The sequence below is a fragment of the Meleagris gallopavo genome, chromosome 2, assembly GCF_000146605.3.
Source record: "Meleagris gallopavo isolate NT-WF06-2002-E0010 breed Aviagen turkey brand Nicholas breeding stock chromosome 2, Turkey_5.1, whole genome shotgun sequence".
In the NCBI taxonomy this organism is placed as follows: Eukaryota; Metazoa; Chordata; class Aves; order Galliformes; family Phasianidae; genus Meleagris; species Meleagris gallopavo.
In genome coordinates, this window is record NC_015012.2 from 9,693,820 (window position 1) to 9,706,708 (window position 12,889).

The 12,889-nt window shown below is 43.5% G+C and overlaps 1 long non-coding RNA gene across 1 annotated transcript; it reads left to right on the forward strand.

Annotated features, from left to right (window-relative positions):
• The first annotated feature begins 241 nt into the window (after positions 1-241).
• LOC104909523 lies at positions 242-6,006 on the forward strand. Its single transcript, XR_792381.2, has 4 exons — positions 242-400; positions 1,906-1,980; positions 3,289-3,348; positions 5,287-6,006. It is a non-coding gene; the product is annotated as an uncharacterized LOC104909523 (long non-coding RNA).
• The last annotated feature ends 6,883 nt before the right edge of the window (positions 6,007-12,889 follow it).

The window sequence follows — 12,889 nt, forward strand, 5'->3', positions numbered from 1 at the left end:
ATGCGCTTGGAGTCCTAACATCCTAGTACCATCAGCCTGAAAACCTGGCAACATGTTGCAGATAACCTTGGAAGGAAATGTTTTTGCTTGGCTCTGAGTAGAAAGCTCTGGTAGCAGGCACAGCACAGCTGAGTCTAATAAACGGCAAAGCCATCTTGCTGACTTTTGTTGCAGACCTCTATTAACACTGTAAGACTTCAAGAACTCAAACGCTATCCCCTGCCCTCCTCTTCCAGATAACAACAAACTGGAAAACACATCCCACCCACAGCTGTCTTCCTTGTGCCACTCGCAGTGTCCTAGCAGGGCTGCCTCCAACCTCCAGAATATACAGTAATCAAGAATATTTCAGCCATCTCCTCCCAGACTAAAACCTCCAAAGCCTGGCTTTCTTATCCTAGTAAGTACTTCTCTTTTCAATTCTCAAGATTCCTCTGCGTTTACTCGAGAATATCGGGTCATTGAGTAACTTGAAGCCCAGGATAGCTGCAGCAATCAACACTTGGATGTTTAAACTCTGCCAAAAATCATCATTAGTTATTTGTGCTCAAAAGTTAATTTATTCTCAACTGAACAGAACAATACCAATGTCAGTCATATTATTAACATACAAATTAAGCCTTAAGCCCTATGACAAGCTTTGACTCTTTTGAGACACCACCTGATGCTCATAACCCAGGAAGCAACCCTGTAAGGTCCCACTTGAGCCACTGCACACACTGCATGTGCATGCAAGTCTGCCCAACAGACTGCCTATCAGCCTTATCTCATTTTATAAGAATCATTTACTAAAATGGCCAATGAGTTACCTGACTGTTATTTTTCATCTGCACAGCACTACCCTATGGAATAAAAGACACACCAGGCCCAGAGCAATATTGGTCCAATAGAGAGACACAGCTAGAACCAACAGCTCTGAGCTTCAAATTCCAATGAATGTAGGATCACTTGTCCCAAGTGGATCAGTTTCTGGGAGCTCTCCTTATAGCCAAAAACAGCTCAGGGTCTCAAGGGAACAGCCTGAACACATGGTAATATATGGACAGCCACTGTAGGTGATCTGAAAAACCTCTTTAGGCCTTAAGTGCTGTGGCCCAAGAAAAGCTTCCTCCAACCAGCAGGTGGTCATAAATCAATGGGCAGGTTTCTGACTCAGCAGAGATAGCATCCCCTTAAGTGGCACTGACAAACGAGTCTGTTAGATGTGCTTGTGCTACAATGCCTTTTGTTTAGCTTACCCTGAAATTTAAATGCATAAAATACTATTAATATGAAGAGGAAGACAGGCATGAAATGAAATAATTCAGATGCAATACTTGATCACAAAGTTGTTAATATAATACAGAGGAAAGCTTATTCAAACAAAAAGCCCCAAAGTCCTATTGCAAAGTAATAGCTGGGTGTTATATAGGTCAGTTTACCCTGAGCCCATACCGTGTCTGCTACAAAAAAAAGCTTAGCTCTATTCATTGTCAGCTTCCAGGAGAGGCTCAGGAATTGTTCTGCACTGCAAGCCCATCCCAGACCCTGCTTTTAGCACAGTTGACCCAGAAAATCACAGCTACTGGTGCCTCCTAGCAAAGTCCTCACCCTGGATGCTTTGTTTTATGGCTGTTAGCACACACAGCTGGTGTGTTTATCACAGTGAATCCTGCTTATTGACTTCATCCACTGCCCAAGGCTTTGTATTTGTTACTTGATGGTACATTTGGACAAACGGGGAAGAATCATCCTGTTGCCACAAAGTACCAGAGACCACGATGCCTCCTTCCCCAAGGTGTTCTCTGTTTGCTGTTGATGCCCTTTGTCTGGCAGTCTTTGGAGGTCCCTGCCACAAGGTCTTAATATTTCTCCTTTCACCAGCCCAAGTATCATTCTATTTCTTGTTTCCCCTCTCTAATACAGCGCAGTCTGCTGACTCGCTGCTGCAGCTCCTGCACCCACTGCCTGAGTGACTCCATCAGAACACACCTGGCACAGGTGAGTCTCCCACCATCCTGCACAAGGACGGGTGAGCTGCAGGGGTTATGGCCCACTGCTGCACAGCAGCCTCACCCAAGGGAAGCTCCATCTGGGTGGCTGCCTTGACTTGTTCCAGACTGGCTTTGTAAACTGTTCTTTTGGACAGCAAAAATCCAGCCCTACTTGCCTTGCTGTGTTAGAGCTGCCTGTTGTGTTGTTTTTTCTTCTTCTTCTCACCCAGTAAATCAACAATATGACTGCAGAAGAAAGTTACAGGCTCATTGCTGGAATTACACCAATTTGTCAGTTCTTCATTATCTCAGTGGTGTCTATTTGGAGAGAGCAAGCAACTATTTTAATACTCTTGGCGTTCTCAGAAGTCATTTCTGGAGAGAATTTCTATTTGCATTAGTGTTACTACTCTGCATGGTTACTTCCCACAAAAAATATGGGCTGTTTTAACAATGAGCCAGCCACCATCTTTCCACCCAAAAGGCGGCATGCAGTCATTCAAGGCTCATTTCTTTGGACCCATTTATTAACTATGTTCTTTGCTTTGTAACGGTGTTTCATTTTTCTTCCATCTAGGATCTGTGTTCCTTTGTGAAACTTTTAAAGATCTTTTTAAGTATCTTGTCACTGCACATACTAAATCAGTTTTTAAAGCAAAGATGTGGAAAAATCTACCGTGGCCACTTTTGTCCCAAAGGTCCATGCCAGTCCTCAGCTCCTTCTGCCTTCTACAGTTGGACTCAATGGATCCCCTCTAGAAGTTGGACTTGATGATCCAACTTTGGATATTCTGTGTTTCAGTAGGTCCAGGAAGATTCTTAAAGCAGTTTAGAGGGTGTTGAGATGAGAGAAGGATGGCATTTTGAGGGACCAGCCTCTGAGGGATCAGAGCATTGGCTTGACAATGTCACATCCTTACCACATTCCATACCTACCCTGGGCTACAGCTGTCAGCCTCTGCCCATTTCTGCTCCTGCCTGTGTGTCCATACTGCCATGCACCTTCCCCTGGGAAGCCCTCCTACACCTGCTGAGTTGGTATGTGCTTCCAGAGGGTAAAGGATGCTTATCCTAGCCTTCTCATAAAGTCAAAGCTCACATCTCTGTCTGACAACACTTAATGAGGTCTTGTTCCTGAATACGTCTCAGCAGAAGTGCTCAGAGGACAGATACTTTGGGGAGGGAGACCACACTCCAAAACCTGGAGGTGTGTGAGTGGCAAAGTACTGGAGTTTTTTTCTGATGATTTGTCCTGGCAGACCAAAGAAATCAGAGTTTTTGTCACATTCCATAGCTTAGCCCTTCTCTGTTCAAGGATGGAGACACTGTGTGGAAGGACTCGTTGTGGAAGACACAAGGCAGTGACAGAAGACAGGTAAGGGAGACGTTCTCAGTCCCAGTTCTCTGCCCTGTAAACATAATAAAACCCCTAAACTAAGAAAATTAAATCAACCTCCCCCCCCCCACCTGCAAAACAATCAGAAAGATGGGAAAACATAGAAGTGAGTCCACAGATCAGAGCCATTATGGGACTTCCAGCAAGCTGATTGTTATTGTAAAATCACCTCCCTGACAATACAGGAGAAATACATCTTTCTTTCATTCTGTGTGCTATCTTTAATTTTACTGTTACAAGACACAATGGTCCATCTCCAATAGAGAAAATTGCTGTGCATTCTGCAAACTACCATGAACAATAAGAAGCAGTTTAGTCTCACTTATTCATCATATCCCCATGACCTTGAGATATTTAGAAAGATAATGAAAACACCTGAGACCTCCAAGTCTGAGAAGCTCTGTGTACATACAAATGGCCTTTTTTTCATGAGGGGTATAGTTCAAAATTAACGAGATATCTATGATGCATACTAAAAAGTGAGAGCAACAAATAGCTAATAAAGAGCGTTTCCTAGCATAGAAAACTAGGTCATATCTAAATCCATGTTTTTTCCCAAACTTGAAGTCCTCCTGTTCTCAATTTCTCATCCAGCCCTTTCCATAAATAATCTTCTAGAGAAAGCAAAGAGCTCTGTTTCTCCTGATGAGGAGAAACAAAATGAGGAAAACACCTTCCTCAGCTTGCTCTTCACCCCTGCATTTTGTTTGAACTCCCCACTGACTCCCACGTATTTGCTGCTGCAATGCCCAGGGCACCCTGCAGGAAGCCAGAGTGGCTGTGGTCCATGTAGCAGACATCCTTCCGCAAGGGGAGCAGAAGCCTTATGTGCACGAAAATTCCAGCCTGTGGGGATTGTGTATGTGTGTAATGCATCTGTAGGGAACTGAGTAACATCTATTTGCTGTTTGTCTGTGTCACCAATAGCTTTCTCAGAACCCTTGCTGGGAGCAGGAGCAGACTCTGGAGGGAGGCTCAGGGTTTGCACTCCGCATTTGCCCAGCCACTGAGTGCATGCTTCTCCCCAGTACATTGAGCTGCTGTGGCAATCTCCTTAGCTTGAATATCAATAAATTGACAAAATACCGGATTATGGAATTTGACAGAGTGAAAAAAAAAGAAAGTGAAAGGATATACTGAATTCTTCAAGTAGGATCTGATCATCTCATCTGCCTGCAGTTAAGACCGTTTTTACATACCAGTACTTTTCCATCTCTGACATTTAAAAAAAAATCGCTCATCAGTCTGGTTTGCTGAAAACAAAATGTTTGGCTAAGCCTCTCCTTTTCCAACTTGTATGAGATTTTAGAGAAAAATACTCATTCCTCTGTGTGTCAGGATGCAAAAATAATTGTTTACTATTTCCATTTCTAAAAGATTGGCTGATTTTCACTTTAGAGCACAGCATTGCCTATTGCCTTTGAAGTGAATTAACCTTCTCCCCAGTAGAGCGCTGGTTCTGACTGGGCTGTGCAGGGAAGTGGTTTAAGGGAAGGGTAGATGCAGTGCTGAGGGACATGGGTTTGTGGGCAATGTTGGTGGGAGGTGAATGGCCGGACTAGATGATCATAGAGGTCTTTTCCAACCATAAGGATTGTATGATTCTAAGTTCCCATGACAGAGTGGAAAGAGTTTTAGAATCTTGTATGTTTTGTCCTTTCTATAGACATAAAGAGATGTACAAAGTCTGCGGAGTTTGCTGGCAAGCAAAGACCAGGGTTTTTGGTTCGGGTCATTTAGGACCATCTGAAACACAGGGGCTGCGCCTGTGAACTGCTGCTGTAGAGCAACAACAGTTTCTTGCTAGTGACTGAGATGGATGGGAAAGCCTGTCATTTATAAGGTTATGTTAATTTAGCTCCACTAAACCTCTCTTGGGACCAATAATATTGATTTAGGATTTTGTTCTAATGACAGCTGAAAGGTGTGAGCCAGAAGAATTGTCTGTGCCTTGCCAACTGATTCCCCCAGTTACTGCCTGCAATAGCAGCCTGGAGTCCTTGCTCTTTTTTCACCTTGAGTCTCAGGACAGGATACTGCAGGAAACTGATCTCTCTCTGTGCTTCCTGCACCAGGGCACCCAGTACCTTACTCCCAGGTGGTGATATAAAGGGAAAATGCTGTGTGTACCATGCTACAGTTCTTGACATCTTCTGAAGATAAAATTTGAGTTGTATTTTCAAAGGAAAATTCTGTCCTTAGTAAAACTGACTGTAAAATTACCACCTGGGTCGTGCAAAGTGTTTACCTTTATGCAGTATAGAAGTTATGAAGGAAACAAACAAACAAACAGAAATGAAATATACAAAACAAAGAAGAAAGCCCGGAACCTTGCTTTTCCTCTGAGGGTACAAAGGACTTGTCCTGTGGGGACAAATAGCCAGAATATTCTATCTTTATCAGATCAGCTTGAGGGATATCTGTTCATACCATACACAACTGCACACATTCCCTTTCTCCTCACAGTTAAAGGGGCTGAAAGCCATTTTCCTCTGATCTCTGAGTCCAATGGGCATTTTGGATTCCCCACTGGCCCGAGGCAGCACTGCCCTGGCTCCTTCACAAGGCGATACCATTCCTGAGTGGTGTAAGTGGGAAGTCCCACTGGAAAGGCACCTCCGACTGAGTGCAAAATGCCAAAACATATTCCCTTTTGTGGACCAAAATGTCTTTATGGTTTGATAGTGGTGTGTTTGTTTGTTTGTTTGTTTGTTTACTGCTAGAGTGCATTGTGTTTTAGCTTAATGGTTTCATTCGCCATGTGGGAGCACTGGACATAACACTCCAATCTTCTCTGATAAAAGAAACCGTCAAAGTTCTTAATTTTAATCCTTATCTTTATGGGAAGCTGGCTGAAAGCAAAAACTCAGCAGGTCTTCAGTGAAACAAAGGATCACAGACAAGCTACAACCTTGTGTCCCAGTTGCTTTACACCAGTCCACTTTTCAAAGAACTTGTAAACCCCAGATATCTGCTCTCACAACTGATATATCATCTGTGCAGCAGATAGCTGCTGCACGTTTGTGTGGGGGGCCTGATGATATAAATACTTTCCTTAGGAATTTTTCAATTTTACAATATTTTTTTTCTTCTGAAACCCCTGCTAAGGTGTTTGATGTTGTCTGTGACTCTTCCTGAAGACGCATCTCTTTTTTGACAATAAGAAGTATTAATCCCTTCTGCATAAGAAGAAAGTCTTGCAGACATTGAAATAAGTATAACTGGTGCAGAGCTGCTTGGCTGATACTGCAGAAAACCAGCGGCTGTGTCTTCCCTTTCATCTCTACTCAGAGGTCTAATGCTGATCTCTTTAATGCCACCACTGCTGACTGCTTTCTTGCTAATGAAACCAGCTCATGGAAGAAAAAGGGAGAATTCCTTACACAGTTTGCTGCTAGAAGCACAGGTGACCATCTGTGATCATATTTGGAAAATGTCCCTAAAAGTCATGGGCAGTCCCTCTGATTTTAACACAAAATATGCTCACTCCACTCTAATTTGTCTTTGATTTTTACAAATAGGGAAGAACAAAAACTGGATTCACCTTGCACAGCTGAGGATTGCAGGGTTACCCTGATGCTCAGATAGAATCATAGAATCACAGAGTCATTCAGGTTGGAAAAGACTACCAAGACCAGAAAGTCTATCCACCAACCCACTTCCGCCATGCCCACTGACCATGTCCCTCAGTGCCACATTTTCATGGTTCTTAAACACCTCCAGGGACAGTGACTCCATCACCCCCCTGGGCAGCCTGTGCCAGTGCCTCACTGCTCTTTCAGAGAAGACATTCTTCCTAATAAAGATTTATTTTTCCTACTAAGCAATTTTTTTTGCAACAAGAATTTTTTTCATAATCTTTCCTAAGTTTTATGCCATCAGATTTTCCCTATCAAATACATCCAAAACACACTGGCAATCATTTAATCACCTGAATTAACTAGTGGAAACTCTCTTTGCTCCAGAGACCTCCCCAGAACTGTACTGAAGTATGGAGGAAATGACTAGACTGTGATCATACTCCCCACACGGCTGTTAGGAAGAACCCTCATGTTCAGAAAATACAACACACCTCTTTTGTCTTGCAGGGCTTATTAGATATTTCACAGGCTATCAGCTGAGGAGCTCTAGGAAGCTCCGGATCAGTAGAAAAAAACAGTCAGTCATGTCTTTGTTAGATAAAAAGAGCTCCTCAGTACCTAAAACAAATGCTGCCCAAAGCCTGTGAAGGTTGGTGACCCTGAAAGCCTAGAAATGAGCTGCTTAGTAGAGGCAGTCTTACCTTCTTCAAACAAGGCTTTGCATTGTACAGCTCAGTGGCACTGTGCAAGGAAGACTCAGCTCTTATCATGTTGGATTCCATCTCATGTTGCAGGATTTCTGTTGTCAACAGAGATGCTTCACAAGCAGCACTTATTAAAGATAATCCATCTCTTCCCGTGGAGGCACATTTGGTCTGATATTCACACTGCTGACTTTCATCCCTTGTTTGTTCTTCATTACTCAGAGTTGGTACCAAAACTGGCACAGTTGTGACAGTACTGCAAGTCTTACCACACTCTACACAGAGATTTGGTAAAGCAGCAGAAAGGGATGTGAAAGCACTAACAAATGAAAAGGGGAGATAGCACTGCAAGAAGAGCTGGTAGGCTGGATACATGGCAAGGAGGTTGTGCTGGTCCCAGGTTTTAGAGGGAAATTTAGGGTAAGAGGTCTGAAATACAAATCAAACTCACAGCAAGCACAGACAATGGCTCTCAGCTCCCTAGTTCTCTTCCCCAGTCAAAATGTGGCCTGCAAGAACCCACAGTTTGGGACTGAAAGCCAAAGGCAAGTTTCAGTTTTCTCTTGTTGCAGTGCAGAAGGTTGCAGCAAAGCTCTGCAAGCACTCTGCTGAAAGCTCCTTTCTTCTCCCACCTTGACCTTCTCCTCACACTTGGAAAAAGAAACAAAATTTATCAAGGGGTCCCCAGTTAGTACAAACTGAACAAGAACAAATACACAAAAAGTATATTTTCAGAGTCTCTGCTCCATGGGGGGGGAGGGTAGGACTGTCTTACCAAGTGACTTTTCTCCTGTAGAGAAAAGCATCACTAGTAGGGGATCAGTGAAGCTTAGGTCAACCTGATCCCAGTCTTGAAACAAAGTGAATAAAAGGGTTGAAAACAACCCTAGCCTGTTCCACCACCCTTCTGTCCTGTTGCTATGGAAATTCTCCTTTTTTTCCCCAGAAATTTTGATGTCCTTGGAAGACAGGATACTCCTAACATTTATTAAAACATAGTTCCTTCATTGAAGTATAGAGCTTTTTCTCTCTTTGCCCCTTGTATTCTTTTGCCACCTCAGCATCTTGAGCACCCCAGCACTCTTGACACCTTTCACATTTTTCTGTTTCACTGTCACTCTCAGAAGAAACCTTGAATGCAGTTCTTTGAGCTAATATATTTTTAGGCATTTAGAAATCCTTTTGAAGCTGTGGACCTCAGCGGTTTCACTGTGTAGTAGCAGAGGTAGGATGGCCATTAAAACAGCATGAGGTAAGACAATGCCCAAGGCATCAGACACACACCAGGCAGGGCCAAGCTCTTTGCTGGTATGCAGTATCCTGCAGCCCTTCAATGCTTGCAACCCTTGCACTCCCATTCTGTGCACAATATGCTTGCAGTAAGATGGAGCTCCTTCTATGTCTTGCTAGGAGAGCAGCTTGGGGTCACAGCAAAGTTGAAAGCCTGCAACTACAAAGCTAGGAAATTATTATCTGGAATATTCCTCTAGGCTACTGAATAGCTTTGCTTATCGCTGCCCTAAACGTGAGAGAAGAGAAAGAGAGAATCTCAGATTGTTTATTTGAAAAAGTTCTGAGTAATTTAGCTTAGTGTTGCATTTTGATGAACAATGTGCCTGTCTTGGCACAGGAGACACAACCACACGTGGAGAGCATAGAGCAGGAGTCAATCAGCACGTGTCGTGCCAGCAGGGAAATGAAGTACAAAAGATGCATTTTTCTTTGACAAACCCAGTAAACTCTTGTCTGCATCTTTCTGCCTGTCTAGCCTAAGAGCTCACTGTGCCAGGAAACAGGGGACAGTAGCAGCCTGAGGGGAAACATGGTAAAATTCAGAAAGCCAGACCTAAGGGGGCTCTTCGCAGCAGGGCTCAGCTACCCTTCCCTAGGACTGTGCCAAGAACATTTGGGATAGCGACATAAGTCATCTTTGTGCCATACCCAACTCTAAAAGCTTTAGGCAACAACAGTCCTCCACAGGAGGTCTGTTTTCTCCTCCTTCTCACACAAAGATATTCCCACCCTCATGCATGGCAGTGTGCATTTTTTGAGTGCAGCTTGCATGGTCCCATGCTCTCCTGCTGTTGACAGCTGGCAGCTGCTCCATGTCGTGGCTGGAGTACATTAGAGCCCTGCAGAAGGAGCAGGTGAAACATTTAAGGGCCTTTATTCCTGGGAGCCTCGTCTTGGTTTACAGCCAGAGCTGACAAGACACTGCCGTCGATGCTTGACCTGACAAGCATCAGTGATTCTTGTCTGTGACTATTATTGCCTCAATATAAAACAGCGGGAAGATTAAATAACCTTTTGAAAATGCAGCCAGGTATGCTGCTAGGTCTTGGAACAGCTCTCATGGCATTCTGGCTGGCTTTGCTTTTATTCCATTTCCTCTGCTGGCAGACAGCACAGCTCATTGTGCACGCAAGCTCATTCAAAGCTGTGACATAAATGAAATGCACTCAGCTTTATGGGATGTACGAGAGCCCAGATGTGCCAGGACCTTCAGTCATTTCACCAAGTCCCAAGCTTTGGTTTCCTTTCTTCCTCTGTCTCTCATTTTCCCATTTTTCAGAGGTTTCTTGGGAAAAAGAAGTAAGCAAAGCACCAAAATTCTCCATTGGATTGTTGGTCAGCTCAAAATTTGCAAAACCGCATATAGAGATCTTCCCGCTGACAACTTTTTCCTCCTGGAGCCAGCCCCAGCACCAGCACATGGCCATCCCATGCCACCAGCCCCAGGCTCCATTGTTCTGAGGAGCAAGATGACCAGTGGCAGCACATGCTCAGCTTCCTTGCACTTGTCCACCAGCTCAAACTTGTCCACTTGTCCTCCTAGCTAGGTAATGGAGGGGGAGGGCAAGCTGCCACAGTGATCTGTGTGGAAAATGCTTAAGCTAAGGCATGCTTTCCTAAAGACATCACACTTCCAGCAGTTTACTCCTTTTTTGCAATCATATGATTGCTCTAAGACCCACTGTTTGGTGACAGGCTTCTGTGGCCGTGAAAACAGTATGACCTAAATAAAGCAAGCTGATAAAAAGAGGAGCAGAAAATCTGCCAAATAGAACTGCCCAACCTTTTATTCCCATTAGCAACCGTAAGTAGTCTCATAACTGCCACCCAGCTCATTAGCCCATGCTGATTGTGCATGCTGTACATCAGCAGAACCCTAACTCAGGCACAGGGCAGGACTTTTTTTACAGTAACTTTATTTGCTTGACATGTTCCAGAGGAGCTCACATATCTGGCAAGAGAGGGCATACGTGTCAGGTCACATTTAGCAGGGGATGCAGTTCTTTTGGGACATAGAGCATGTGAGATGATAGGCAGTTTCAGTTCTTCTTAACTCAGTTGGAGACATTTTCCTAGTAACCATTTTCTAGACAAAAATTTCAGCTTGGAAACAGCACAGCCAGGAGAAAATGGTCTGCATGAGAACAACAGTAAAGGGAGCCCATTTTTCTTTGTCCCTAAAGTGCAGAATAGGATCCAGTTTCCCAGTTGACCCCTCTGCCTTTCCTTATCCCAACTGCTGTTTCATTAAGGAGTCTATTTTTTCTATTTTCTATTAGAATACTTCAAGGATTTTGGTCATGAAAATTTTTGTCAACAGGAAGGAGGTGATGATTTTGTTGCCTAGATATAAGAATAAAACATCTTCCCTTCACAATAGCTTCCTGTTGGAATTAAGAACTACTTCAAACAGATCTGAACACCTGTTTGCCCCTGTGAACAGAAACAGTATTAATGGTGGATTCTCATGCTTTGTTTCCAACTGATTCCATGATTTCTTCACCTTAAAAATGTACCGTGAGAAAGAAATCTCTAACATCTTACCCCTAAGAGATTACACAGACAACCATTTCGACATTGGTATCTCCGGGAATTTAAATGAGGGATATATGATAACTTCACAGAATCGTAGAATCATTTGAGTTGGAAGTTTTAAGTATCTAGTTCAACTCCCCTGCAGTGAACAGGGACACCCACAGCTACATCAGGGTGCTCAGAGCCCTCCCCATCCTGGCTGTGGGTTTCTCTACGGACAGGTAACCCACCACCTCTCTGAGCAACCAGTTCCAGGGCCTCACTACCCTGACTGCAAAAACATTCTTTCTTATATGCAGTCTAAATGTCCCCACTTTTAGTTTGAAACCACTTCCCCCTGTCCTATCACAACTGACTCTGCTTTCTTACTGCCCACCTTTAGATACTGAAAGGCTGCTCTCAAATCTCCCCGGAGCCTTCTCTTCTCTAGATTGAACAGCCCCAGCTCTCTCAGCCTGTCCCTGTGGGGGAGGGACAGAACAGCTACCATATTGTGGAATTTGATATATACCAGCAGCAGACAGGTAGAACTATATAGGCATGAAGTTGCTATTACACCTTCTTCAGGGATTACGGCAAGTATGTTTCTCTTTCTGTCTCTCCTTGCTCTCTCCACGTTTTGTCAACTTTATTTTTGCACTGTCCTTGTGATGATTCAAAATTGCTGTAAGGCACAGTTATTTTACCTTTTAACTATGCAATAAAATTAAAATGGTAGAATTTAGGGTGTGGTAAACTGGAGAAGATGGGGGCATAATCTCTGGTCTACTCCACTTTCTGCTAGCTCCTTCATTTCCTCTAGCACTTCCTTCTAACACTTTGATCTCTGAAAAAAATATTATTTTTTCCTAAAACACCTGTGGCCTGAGTCTAGCAGGGTGGAATAGCTTGCAGGAACTTTTGTGGGAATTTCAGCACACTTTTTCACGTGGCCATTCTCCATTCTTAGAACTAACAAGCTCTCCCATCAGACAGGACTGGAAACTTGTCTGCAGAAGAGAAAGAATGAGGGTATCCAGACCTGACATGCTATGAGTCACAGGAATAGTGTTTCCCAATCTTTCCATTTTCACAGCAGTTCTGGATTGCAAATATCATCCCAGAAGGGATCCTTTTAAAAGACATTTTCTCTCCTGATCAGTTCTGCAGAATCCAACTGATGAGCTGTTTAGCTCTGCATGAGTCATGCACATCTAAGGAGATTCTCTCCAAAGCCATGAGAAATGTGGCTGTGCTATGTTGCTCCCAGTCACAAGTGGAAGGTAAAACTGGAAGAGAAAAGCATTTTATGATTTGTCTCTATGGAGAGTATGTAGTATTTTGTAAAGGATAGAAAAATTTAAGAAGTAAGATGCACCTTATATCATTATTTTAACTGTTACCTGGCACCAGGCAATACGAGTTGAG